This window comes from Pomacea canaliculata, linkage group LG1 (assembly GCF_003073045.1).
Source record: "Pomacea canaliculata isolate SZHN2017 linkage group LG1, ASM307304v1, whole genome shotgun sequence".
In the NCBI taxonomy this organism is placed as follows: Eukaryota; Metazoa; Mollusca; class Gastropoda; order Architaenioglossa; family Ampullariidae; genus Pomacea; species Pomacea canaliculata.
The window spans coordinates 44,259,847-44,273,440 of NC_037590.1; the positions used below are offsets into that span (position 1 = coordinate 44,259,847).

At 44.3% G+C, this 13,594-nt stretch overlaps 1 protein-coding gene across 13 annotated transcripts in view; it reads right to left on the minus strand.

Annotated features, from left to right (window-relative positions):
- Positions 1-13,594, minus strand: part of LOC112575860 (band 3 anion transport protein-like) — an 85,264-nt gene that overhangs the window by 52,069 nt on the left and 19,601 nt on the right. For 10 of the 13 annotated variants that reach the window (XM_025257983.1, XM_025257973.1, XM_025257956.1 and 7 more), the window contains one exon: positions 8,715-8,850. The gene's annotated coding sequence lies outside the window, so the exon portion shown is untranslated. Of the gene's footprint in view, positions 1-369; positions 452-6,571; positions 6,720-8,714; positions 8,851-9,366; positions 9,600-13,594 lie in introns of those variants that run through there. The other 3 variants (XM_025257992.1, XM_025258025.1, XM_025258033.1) reach the window with 3 other exon arrangements.

The window sequence follows — 13,594 nt, forward strand, 5'->3', positions numbered from 1 at the left end:
AGCATGGCGGACAGGCTCGCGAGATTTAGAAAGACATGTCACTTGTTCCGCATAATGAACCCGCGGGCACCATCTACCTCCACTGCCAGCTTTCGAAGTATTTTGCGAATAAATTTTTAAACCTATCCTCCAAGTGACAAATCCTGGGTGAGAACGACAAGAGCGATAAAGTCGTCACTTTGTTCTTCTCTCTTTCGTCACCCCCACCCCCACCCCTGACTCGCTCTCCTTGGCACTCTAGAACCGAGCCGGATCCAAAATCACGAGCAATTTCAATCACGGCGACGACACTCGACGAGATTTGCCCCACAGGTGTGTAGGACACCATCCTTCATTAACCTTAAACAAGGACAGCGAATCTGACCTTACCTTCAATCTCCTACCGGTATGCAAAATACCTGGGACACTTCATCCTCTCTCCCTCACACACACACAATCCATGTTCGGACAGCTATTTCTCCCCATCGTGTTGTCCTGATAATGTTTGGCAGGGGTGGGTTTTTTTTTTTTCGTTCCCCCGGCTAACTGGGTAACGTCTGCCAGCTGGCTAGCCCCCCGAGGTAGCAGAACAAGGTCGCACAAGAGTTAATTTCGTGAGGTAGGATCTTGTTTACGCAGAAGAGCTACCATTTCTCTCCCTGGATAACTACCTGACCGAGGTGGGCTGGAAGCGGGGAACGGTGTGGGTGTTGGGGTGGTGGGGTGGTGGCAGACGACAAACTAAGGAGGCTACGTTTGGCGTGCTTGATATTTCACGTGCACTTTCTCTGCAAAAATGTCACAAGCGCACACCCTTGGGAATTTGAAATGTCAGCATTAAGGGTCTATGTGTCTTTGTGTTTATAAAACAGCTCACAAGAAAACAAATTATGCACAAATGAACTGGCAGTCGCGTGCTTTCTCGCCGGTCAAGTGACCATCGCAACAGACCTACACGACTGGTATGCACACCTGGCAGACATCCTTTTCCTCGCCCATACATACTTTCCCATTCCCATACATTACAGTGAAGGTTGGCTGCCCAGAGTTCATTTCTCGTCTCGGGCACGCTGTTCTTTCTCTGCACGTGGCATCTGTTTACAGGGCTGGCTGCCTTGCCGTAATATAGCCTCAGTTGCTGGCACGGCATAAAACACCAATCCCCCCCCCCCCATTTCCCATACATAACACCACCTATATTTTACTATGTCCACACATGGCACGGCCTATACTTCTCTAATCCCATACATAACACCACCTCTACTTTACTATTTCCATACATAGCACGGCCTATACTTCTCTAATCCCATACATAACACCACCTCTACTTTACTATTTCCATACATAGCACGGCCTATACTTCTCTAATCCCATACATAACACCACCTCTACTTTACTATTTCCACACATAGCACGGCCTATACTTCTCTATTCCCATACATAACACCACCTCTACTTTACTATTTCCATACATAGCACGGCCTATACTTCTCTATTCCCATACATAACACCACCTATACTTTACTATTTCCACACATAGCACGGCCTATACTTCTCTATTCCCCTACATAACGGTCCCCGTAGCATCCAGTACTCAGCAGGCCTCATAAGCTTTTCCAGATATGGGAAAAGTGATAAGCAAGTTAGCGTAGTCACGCTCTGGATCCTTCCACTTGCTAAACCAGGTTGCGAGCATATCACACAGGCACAGGCATCTATATACTGTACATTTTGTCTTTAAAAACGATCTTTATTGATATAGTGTCTTTAACTAAAAGAGAAGAAACGGCTGCTGTCCGTGTCTCACTAGAGGGATGCAGGAGAAGCAGCAGGATGTATAACGATGACGTAGCTGTAGTACAAGAAGAGGAGAAGCTGGAAGGTAGAAATACTGTCCGCTCTAGGAACATTTAAGTGCTTTAGCAGGCAGTAAGATGCTGTCGGAAAAGCTCCTGTCGACGTCACCGCAATGTTACACAGCGACGATCCAGAACATTCGACAACTTGCGGTAACTAACAAGCTGATAGTGTATAGGTCATATCATGAAGATATCCGACGCGTACATCTGCCGGTTCAATACCCGCGTGACGAGGATTATTTCCCAGTTGACAGAGTTGTAAAAATGGGCAAGGCGCTCACATAAAAGAGACAACACCTCGTGAGGACAGCATGACCGAGTGTGGGAAGTAGCTGGTTTACAAAGACTTCAATGGAGCGTCTGCTCATACCAGTCCGGGAAAATACAGTGTCGCGAAATGAGCTGGCGATCATGAACACCTGCATCAAACCAAGTATCAGTATGCTGTGGCAAGAGCTCTTCACGAGAGAGGTCCGCAGCTCATCAAGTCACTCGTAGAGTTCAACACCTCCACTTGAACAGCGCCTAAACTGTTCAGCTTTCAAAGCAAGCAGTTTTATGAGAAGGGCAATATAAATCTGAATAAGTAAGTGTTACCTAGCTATACTGTCTCTACATCACGCCCTAAATCATAAAGTTAAGTCATAAAAAGGACAAGTTTGGAGAACCCGACATTGGAAAGAAACTGTAACAGATCTGACAACAGCGATCACAGGGCTGTGCTGTAGTATATGACCTTTGACCCTGGTAATCACGTGGTAAAGCAGAGTTCCTTTCGGCTATTGCGATTTTTTTATATTGCTTTTGGGGAGGATTTTTATATATATATATATTGTAACCAAACTGTGTAAGTTAGTATTCAATATTTAAGATTATTATCCAAAGATTTTTGAAAGCACAGCTGATACCCTTTTGTGTGATATTTGCTGGAAGAGAGAAAAGAATGTGACCTAAAACAGTTTCGACCAAAAGATATGTGTGGTAGGGGTAGGGGAAACATCTTGTTTTGATTCTACTTCCCTGACCATCGGAGCTCCTCAAGACACTCCCCACAGGGAAAGCGGACAGACATTAGGATTTAGAACAACTGTGTCTGAGCCCGAAGGTTCGCAAGCCGGTTCGATACCGGTGTGATGCGGCGTACTTTCCCCGTCACCCTAGCTGTTAATGGAGACCTGATTCCCTGCAAGCTCGGAGAAAGGAAGGCAGGGAGGGAGAGATGAGCGTCGTCCTCACAAAAGGCTTGATACCGAGATATCATCTCACGATCACCAGTGAGGAAACCTTTTTATCTCTAACACCTCTAACGACTGTAAGGTCAGAGTTCTAATCCTTACCGATCCGCAAAATTACACCGATCCGACTTTTTCAAGGAAAAGGCCAATCGCGTATTCAATTAACTAATCCTCTCTGTGAACTCCGAGGTCACAACCAAGGAATGGCATTGTATGCAAGGACTTTATAAGCCGATTAAAGTGAATTAAAAGGTCGTTAGAATAAATACAACAGGCAGAGAGACAGCAGTGGCTTAGGAAGATACCTGGCTCTGTGCTATGGATGGGGTAACGGGGAGTGGGGTGGGCAAACTCCGTACTGACAGTGAGCAACGCTCGCACTTGCACGTGAGAAAAAAAAACCGGGTGCGTGAGTGCAGCCACGCACGCACATGCCTACACCCTGGTAGCTTAACAACATGTGCTGCTTTCACTGTTAAACGACAAACTAACACTTAACAAAAAAACACAACTCATTGAAAAATGACATCCGGTTATCGCAATCACAAGATTGCAGAATAAGATAACCAATATAACCATATCAATCACATTCAAGGTTTGCAAGTCAGAATGTCAAAAAAAAAAAAACCCTTGCCTTTATTCTGTAGTAAAGTAATGTTTCTTTCTCCTTTCTTTGATAAAGGTCTAGATGTAAAAGAAAAAAAAGCATTTTTTACATTTATCGTGTACGAGGGTGGGTTAGAGGAATCCGGGTAACGCTCGGAGTTAACGTCAGGGCGGGTGCACCGATATCTCACCCCAGCACAAGTGAAACACAGCTGCTGCTCCACAGTATCAGGCGTTGCTGTACTTAAATCATTTAAAATGTTAAACAGACGCTTAGAAAAAAAAGCCGACGAAAGAAATATTGCATGTCTCCACGAGAAACGGTTTACGTGCACAGCTTTTTCTCGTCTCAGATGATAAACTAAGCGTGACCACACGCTTTAAAAAACGATGAATGAATTAATTAATGTCTTGGTGTGAAACGGTTAATGTACTCAACTGTTCCCGTGAAAAAAAAAAAAAGTGAATGAAAAGGTGTTTCTGGTTTAAATCATTTAACAAGCAGGTTGCCAAATTCTCCAGGCAACGTACAAGGGAACTGAGAACATTTTTCTACCCCTAGAAAACCCAGTAAACAAAAACAGAGCATCCATCACGTAGCATGTTGATGTTCTGCGGCTTGTTTGCTAAGGTGGTCACAAGCACACAAGGCAGTCATCATCACAACTCACCTGTCTGTAAACTCGTCTTCAACAATAACGTCAACAGGTGAGTCGCACGCCCACCTGCTGGCTGCACGACCAGTCGACTTCCATTAACCTTCACACCACGTCAGAAGATGGCACCCTAATGACAACGAGCCCTGATTGTCCCTCCTCTTGTCTCCTCCCCTTTTAAGGTGTACAAGCAATAAACAACAGCTGCCGTGCCTCTCCTATTTGCTGGAAAGTTGGATCAGGCTAGCACTGGTCACAAGCTTTTTTCGTCGATGACTGGTCATCATTTGTTTCTTTCCCCACTAGCTAAGACAAAAACTAATGAGGTCCTTTCTCTTACCATGTCCATCAACTTCGAAAAGATTACCCGTCAGCCTTCATCACTCTGACTCCTTTACCACCTGTAAGTCTAAACTTCAGACACATCTCAGAACGACGACTTCACTGTGACCCTGTCCTGACCATGAGAATGCATACCTGTGTCTGTGATTTACTTTGTGTACGGGAGTGTGTATATTGTACAGGTGAGCGTGTCTGTTATATGCGAATATGGGTGACTGGTTGTTGGTGATATATTATTTATGAAAAGCGTTCAGAGCAAATTATTGGAAAACGCTATATAAATCATAATCATCTTCTCCTCATTATCATCATGTTCGGAAGTGCGCTCGTTTTCTTGCAAAGGATATGTGTCTCAGGATGGAGAGGAATGAAAGAAAAGGGTATCGATAGCCAGGGGCAAAATATACTCAGTAAAATTTCAGTGTCGTAGACGAAGCTGTTCACGAAAAGGCAACTTACAAAACTACTCGTTTCACAGGTCCAGTCAACGCGGGGATGTTATGCAAACCGTTATTTGCTGTTATTTGCTTTGCGCGACCTAAGACTGGAGAGTCAGCAACCTTCACTCTTCGTCCTCCACAATAGTAAAAGATGTGAAAAAAAAGATTTTGATGGCCTTGAAGCCATGAAAATAAACCTATAAAATATTTCTGAAAGTTCCCTGAGATGCCGAAGTATCTTAATGGACTGACGACTTAGCAAACTTTCACTTACCGACCGATGCGTGCTTTTGCTTTAGTAAAAAGCTGCGACGATGTTAGTCGACTTTCTTCAGAAGAAAACATTAAGTCATAAAGTAATCGCTTTTCAAGCTGTATTTATGTGTCAACTTTCTAAATATCTGTAAATATGACTGCAATGCAGCATTCAACGTTCATTTCCGTGTCTTTGGTTCTTGAATAAAAGAATTCCTTGGATTTTATGGTGAGCGTTGGCTGTTCTATTCATCGAAGTCAGGTTCATTCACATCAGTAACTGTCACGCGCGGCGTGGGCGAGGCGCAACAGGCGCACGTGTGACCAGGACTGATGAGGTTCAATGTCCTTCCCAACCCCCATCATCTTACATATATACCGCACACATACAGTGGTCACTTCTAATTCTATCATATCCATTCATATAAAGTAATCATCAAAGTCAGTGCTCCTATATTCAGGTCAAATCCCTTTCCTGCCTCCAGACCCCTCCCTCCCCAGACCTCGACACATCGGAAGGTCTACTGACCACGACGGCTACACGTCTCTTCCTCCGCAGATAACGGAGATGGACTGCGGCCAAGTCCTGCAGAGTGCCGCAGTACAACAACAGTACGACAATTATCCCTTCGTTAATTGCTGAACGTGGCCAGGGTACCAGTCAGCTAAACTGTTTGAGGTGAGAGCTTCGGTTTGACCTACAAGTCCTATCAACAGACGAAACAACTGTCGCACGCTCCTCTGCAGGACTTGGCCACAATCCATATTCAGTCGTGGGATCACAGAAAGGTCTGTAGAAAGTCATCGCCTGCACGTGGTTGGTCACCAGTATCTTGCAGGCGGTGGTGCTGTATCTCCTCCACCCTGTCAGAAAACTATTCTGAAATCTTAACACCCTTCTGTACATCCTTCTTGCACAGCCGCCCAGTAACCTGGTTTTTCAGCTACGATTAACTTGGCAGTTACGAGATAATTTAGCATCCATTCAGGCAGAAAGCTTGTAATATGTCGATTAAACTTTTAACCGATAAACATAAACAAAACACTGACCGCGAACAGATCAACAGAGTGCCGAGCTAAACTTTCCGGATAGCCTATTGAAAAGACGCATCCTCCCCGACCCCGCCAAGACCCCGCCAAGACCCCACCAACCCCGCCCAACTCTCTTTCCAGCCGTTAATCAATAAAATTCATCTTACCAGCTCGCCTTCCTTTACCCGATTTTCTCTTCCCTGACGAAGACTGATTAGCAGGAATGTACCACTCTCTCAGCTGCCTTCAAATGCAGCGACTCCATTCCCCTACACACTAGCGCAGCTGATAACATTCGACTGATACCACTGCTCTTATAGCCTGTCGTGTCATCAGCCCTCAAATTCAAGCAGCTGATTACAAAAAAATGAAAGGTCCCCAATGCTCTGTACTGATAAAACTACTTTCAAATCTTCTAGCTACGTAAGTTTTGTGCCTGGGGCCCTCGCCGGTCCCAACCAGTTCAGATGGCGATAGTGAAGAAACGCCGGTTACACTGCACACATCGTGCACTGTCCTGAGCACCCGACATTTCTCCTCCACCAGCACCTCCAGGACATCATACAAGACATACGGCTGCTCTCATCAGTGGCTGTTAACTCACCCACCCTCCCACAGCTTGTTTGGGAACTCTCGCTGTCATCGGGTTTTCGCGAGACTTGACGGTTTGGACCACAACCGTCTCCAGGTGTTTAAAATATGAAGAGAGACAACTATGCATATAAAGTGATTTATCTCTGACGGAAACCTGCACGATATGCATTTCCCATGATGCTGTTGCCTCAGAGTAGAGAAAACGCTGCGACACCCGCTTCAACTGCGCACACGACCCCGGACTTCAGTGATGGCCCCGTGTCAAGTCTGGGTGTGGGTATGGGTTTGGACTTGCTTCTAACCCACATGAAAGCCAAGTATAGCCTCAGTTCTAAACATGTACAATGCTCGGACCCGGTGTACATCAACCTCTGTAGTCTATAATAACAAGTACTCGCCATTGTTCGAATGATTATTGCCGGTACAATAAAACTTTAAAGCAGAATGAACGCGTTCAAGGATGTATTTTGGCAATTTCTGATAAGGCGTTCAAATCTTTCCTACTTTCGTAGGTCGGACCAAGCTTTTAAGGATATGAAAGTAAGTGGTATAGTTATACAGTTAAACGCTCGATTTCTTAAATATATCAGCGGATGATAGGGCCATGAGAATACTAACAAGTTTAAGTGAACTAACCTATAATGCGATGAGTCATCTCTCCTTCTGTCACACACACACACTTAATGTGGTATGTTCCGTAAAGTTTTTTATGTGCTTTTTCCTTTCTCAAAGCAGAGTACTAGATATGTGAAAGCAGGTCTGTTAACGTGGTCACCGAAGAGCATGCCTCTGGTCTAAAAAAAACTTACTGTTCATATCGGCTCGGCAAGAGGATTAAAAAAGTCTACATGCAGCAAGATTTCATAGCTATGTACAGAGAGAGCGAGAGGAACGAACATCTCACCTGAGAAAGAGAGATTCAGGATATGGAGAAGTGAAGAAGGAAGAACCACACAATAATATATCTGACCAAAAGACACCACACAGATGCTGAAAAGACTGGAACGATTCGTTTTCGTGTGTGCCACAAAGTAGATGTCAGAAAAACCGATAAGACAGGAAAACTGAATAAAAGCGCAGACAAGCACAGCAAAATACAAGAAGTAATAAGAATAACAGGAAGCTACAGACAAAAGCAGAAGGACCAGAAGAAAAAGCGAGATGGCAAGGCAAGAGGTGGGTGGGAAAGAGCAGTTAAGCAGACCACAGTGAAAGAAGAGTTATCGAGTTGATTTTCAATAGACAAATGAATGAAGATAAGAAATAGAAATGAGATGGCAAGAAAGATATTAATTAGACCACCTGAGAAAAAGGCACTTCAGAGAAGGGAAGTGAAAAAAAAGCAGATGAAAAAAATGGTGAAAACAGGAAGAGGAAACAGTCACAAAGAGGCGCAACAAAAAAAAGGCAGGCAATTGGAAAACAGCTGAAAACCGATGACAACACCTTAGAAGGGACCAGCTGCACAACAAATTTCTAATTTTAGACACTTTAAGGCATTGAATCGATTTAGATAATCAGCTTTTAAAAGTTAAAAAGAAACCAACATTGTAGCAAATAGGATAAAACAGTTAAAGCCAGACTTTCGTTCCCGTCAGCAAAATTTTTCGTATGCCTTTGTGCAACTGGCGTATGAGCGATTTTGAAAAACAATTTTTACATTTTAAAACATGTTGTGCAACTAGCCCCAGAGCGGTAAAAATAAACTGTACTCACTGTAAAGGGGACTGAGACTAAGGATTGATGTTTGCAAACTGTTTGGACGTCACCGCCATTGCTGCTTGTTCACAAATTACGTCTTGTCCCAAAACCGTTCACTTGCTGTCATGCTGTGAAAACTGACACTTGTTACCTGGAAAAAAAAAATCAGAATGCATCAAAGACAGGAAGATCATTGACATTCAAGACCATTCTCCCCATACCCTTTCCCCCGTTAAAGTAAAACGACCTCAGGACTTTATCTCAAGGTGAGGCGTGTCCTGCCAGTGGGTGACTATTACTCTTTGTCACGGGCCAGTCGTGACGGATTTTGTACCCGTGTCTTCTCTAAGTGTTAGGGTGCCACAAAATACTTCACTTACCTCGTCAAATTTACATATTTTCTTACAGTTCAAACACTTAAAGACAAGTGCGCAACCACAGACAGGCGAAAGGGCACATTCAAAGAGAGATGGGAACCACACACATTTAAAGTGCGACCACTAGCACCTCATCCCCTGTGCCCCACCCAACGATTCGGACAAAATTTAGATGATAACACGATTACACGTGAGCACACACATATATACATATATGCGCGAGCGCACAAAACTACTAACAAGGACTAAAGCAAGGCAGAATTATGCTGTCGAGATGCAGGTTTACATACAAGTCGGCTTTTCTACGCTCTGGAAGATCCCAAGCTCTGCAGAATGTCAAAGCTGTAAAGAGGAACCCCGCTCTGAAGGATTTCTGAAGAGAGAGAGCTAAAGTCCAAGCTCTCCAGTATGGTTAAGTGTGCCTGGCCCAATGCTAGTCAGTTTGGTGAGCCTCAGACTTGCCGACGAGGGTTCTCAACCTTCATGAGCTAACGTTAAGACCTTCCAAGCTCCTCGAGGAAGGCGCTGCTCCAGGGAGGTGAGGAGTGAGCTGGTCGCACCGATCCCGCCGCTAAAATATGTTGGATAACACTTGATTTATGTTACACTTGAAGTGTCCTCTCCTCCCCCACGCCCATAACCACACATACCCCCGCCCCTCCCTCCAAAATTACAAAAACCGAAGACATTTCTGTCCAATCCCACCAACTCCACCTTCATTCTCTGTCCCCCTACCTCCTCTACATATACCCCTACCCTGTTTGTACTTGTCACAGGTGGGATTACTTTATACTCTCCCTTTATCTCCTTATTTATTTGACCTCTTTTCTGAACACACGCGTGCACATATGACCGGTGGGTCTGTAGGTAATGGATAATTTAAATTATTCGAGATGCATCTGCATCGGATTGTTGTGTGATACTGCAGGAAGATCCCTGTAGGTGGCAGACATGAAACTACGAAATACGCGAACATTGGTATTGACTAAGGGACAGGCCTGGTTAAGGGGGGAAAGCTGCTGTAAAAACAAGTACCTACTTTTTATGTTCTAAAACACTTGACAGACAACTACGAGAAAAACGATCTTCAAAAGATATAAACTATGTCAAAACAGAGCTGTTAACTTCTCCCATCAAACGGTATTAATCGATGTTAGCAGAGCCATAATTTCTTGCCCTTCAACTAGAGAACCATTAGAGTTTGGAAAGAATAGAAAATTTTAAGAATAAAAAAAAATCGCAAATGGTTTAATTATAGCAGAACCCGCTTTTTCCCGATGGGGACAGGGCACTCCAGTAGAATAGTGTAATTTCTCCTTCACTTCCTATTCTTCTATTATTCATATCACTAAAGTTCCCTGAAAGTACAGATTTGCCGATTATCTTCTTCCACTGGCTCTTGCGGGTGCACGCGCACACGCACACATATCAGTTCGAAAACCTTTTTCACAACTTTGCTTTCTTTCTGCACCTACTCCCTACATGGAAACAGCGTCTTGACATCTGCCAGAAAGTTGGCAGGTCTACACTCCTCTGAATAACCATTGTATAGAGAGACTGTATGTTCACCACAAGCCTATTAGCTAATATTTGTTAGTCAACTAATCAGCGAACGCGGGAACAAACACACATACACACGCCCGCGGGCTCCAGTAATGCATCGTAAGAAATGTGATGGAGGGGGAGCTCAGGGTACGAGGCGGCGAGACATGGGGTGATATTTCCAGGTGAGAAGGTATCAGATAACCTATTATGCGTTCATTTCATCTTTTTATATCTTATATCCACCGGTGGTGGTCGGTAAGCAGTGACCTATGCACGTATCAAGTCTGCGTATACTCGAGACTCGCCTGTTTGTTACAATGCTGATGGCACCGAAATGGCTTTCCCTTTCACCAAGTCACATAGAAAAATATATACATTAAAAGAACAGCAGGGGGTCTCCTGGCCGTGTCAATTAGACCTGCAAACGAACAGAATGTTACAACCGCGATGAAAAGCGAAACAGGCCAAGTGCTGCAACACATTTGTCAATATTTTCCAAACAGCGACATATATCTCTGTTTAAGAACGTACCGAGATCATCTGCTCTACAACAGTCGTGTTATCCTACTACATCCCCGTCGTCCCACTAGTTTGTTGCATACCTATTGTCTACTACCGTGACAACCCCTAACCCCAGTGACCTCAGCACTGACCATTATTCCATACAGACCTGTTATCCTACCGTAGTCATTTTTTTTCTACGGCACACTGGCTACCCTACTATAGTGTCGTTACCTTCTACTGACCTATTACCCCACTACAGACCAGTTACCTCACTTTAATTCCGTTATCTTAATCCAAACCCATTACCTCATTATACTCCACTTATTCCACTACAAACCTATCAGCCATTGACAGTTCCATTGTGTTGCTAAAGAGCTACTAGCTTACTCTTACTCTCCCAACGTCCCGAACTCGCACTACAGACCCAACTGGCAAGCACCCGACATGCCGAGTGCACGACTGCATGCACACGTGGAAGAGTGATGCTGTATCCCAAAAAGAAACTTTTAGCCACCAACACAGCCTTCCCTGTACTTTCAGCGTCTCAATGGCGCAGACGAAGACAAACCTTTAAGCCACCAAGAGAAAGCCAGTAATCCGCCCATCAAGCTTTCCTCCACTTCTTTCCCCGGGCTTGTTGACAAATCAGACTTCTGATATCGTCTCTTTCCTGTAACTCAGATCCTAGGAAAAAAACTTAGGTACGTTTACCATCGCAGTATTCCCACGTCCAATGGCAGTCGACAAATCTGCATGTTACTCGACAACAATGACACGAAACTGCTAAATGAGAGACAGGAGAACATGTGTTGTCTACATGTGAATGTCTTTGTAGGTGGAGTGGATAGAATGTGCGAATCAGATGAGGTTTGGAGCAGGAGTGTGGACAGACAAGAGATCAGAAACAGAGGGGAGGAGCCAACATAGCGAGAATCCATAGCAGAGCTGAGAGTTTAGAGTCAACTCTTGCTTTACCTGGGAGCCAGTGAAGAATGAACAGGAGAGGCGGAGCATGTTCGAAGTTGTGTCTTCAAAACGAGAAGAGCAGCCGAGTTCTGGACTTGCTGAAGCTACGGTATTAAGTACTAAAGACCGCCAGCAAGATGAGATTTGCAGGTCTCATTTGGATGGAACTAAAGAACACACGAATCCTGGTAGTCTGGATAGACCATGACAACTGGAACTGATCTTACAGTTTGTGATAAGCACCGTTAGGGACCTATGACCTGTTCAGGCGATAACCGTGATGCAACTTTCTAAAAATGTCTTTGGCGAACATGAAGGTTTGTGTCGGCTGCTTGATGTGTCCGACACCTGGAGGATCGCATTCGTAGAGAGCTCAGGAAAATAATCGAGCAGTGGTCAACTCAGCGACAATGGCGAAACGATGATGATAGCGATGATAACAAAGACAATCAAGACTGAGCAGATGGCGACTAAAAGCTTAGATGTTGGTTACAGTAACTAGTCTCAACCTTCACAACGGCTCCCTTGCAATTATTAACCACTAGCTATTACTGCAAAAGTTCCATTCCCATGTCTTATCCAAGGTTTATCAAAATTTACCTGGGCACCAGACAAAGCCAAGTTTTAACAGTTGCATGTCGGCAAAAAAGCTGTAGCGATAACATCAAATACTTCCCCTGCTTTTCAAAGATATCGCGATTTAAAAAAACAGCAGCAACAACAAAACTGAACGAAACTGCCTGAGCATATTAAAGCGATGATATCATAAAGCTTCCACAAATACATACGCTAAAAATGGTTAGCATAAACATTACAGGAAAATAAAGCAAGAACCAAATGCTAACTGTACATTCTATAAAACACACACACGTCGCTCTCATCTTCCTCGCAGTCCGTTCCACTTTCTCCATTATATATTCCAGACTCCACAAATCCAGTTGTTTCAAAAGACCATCACTCCACCTCTCCTATCCGGCCCCTCTAGTCTTTTCTGACTTGTTTTTAAAAGAGACGTCGATGCCAAAAAACTCTGGCATGCCTGACCTCCAGGTTGAGATAGGGAGTCGATATCTTTCTGCCTGAACAGTCAGAAGTCAGGCGTGTTCAACTTCCAGCTGTGAGCAAGATCCTTCACGCAAAGTCACGTGACTCTGCCAGGCACCCTGGCATGACCTTTGCCTTCTCGGAGTCGCGCCTTCAAAACAAAGCTGTTGAAACACACCTCATGGACACCAAATTCCAAAAAACTATGACTGATGGAACAAATGCAGCTTCCCTTTCTCTGTAGGGGAAGGTGCTGCTACCCGCTGGATATGCCTCTTATTAAACTCAAAATACTTCTCCCCCTCCCCGCCTCGACAATACCCCACCCTCAAAAAGTTTTATCGATATCCACACATGGTTTCAGAGTACACGACCTTGCCGGTCTGGTGTGTATGAGCACAAGTCAGTAAGTAAACCATCTCAACGAGTCGCCACGTATTCAGGAGATGGAATTACACT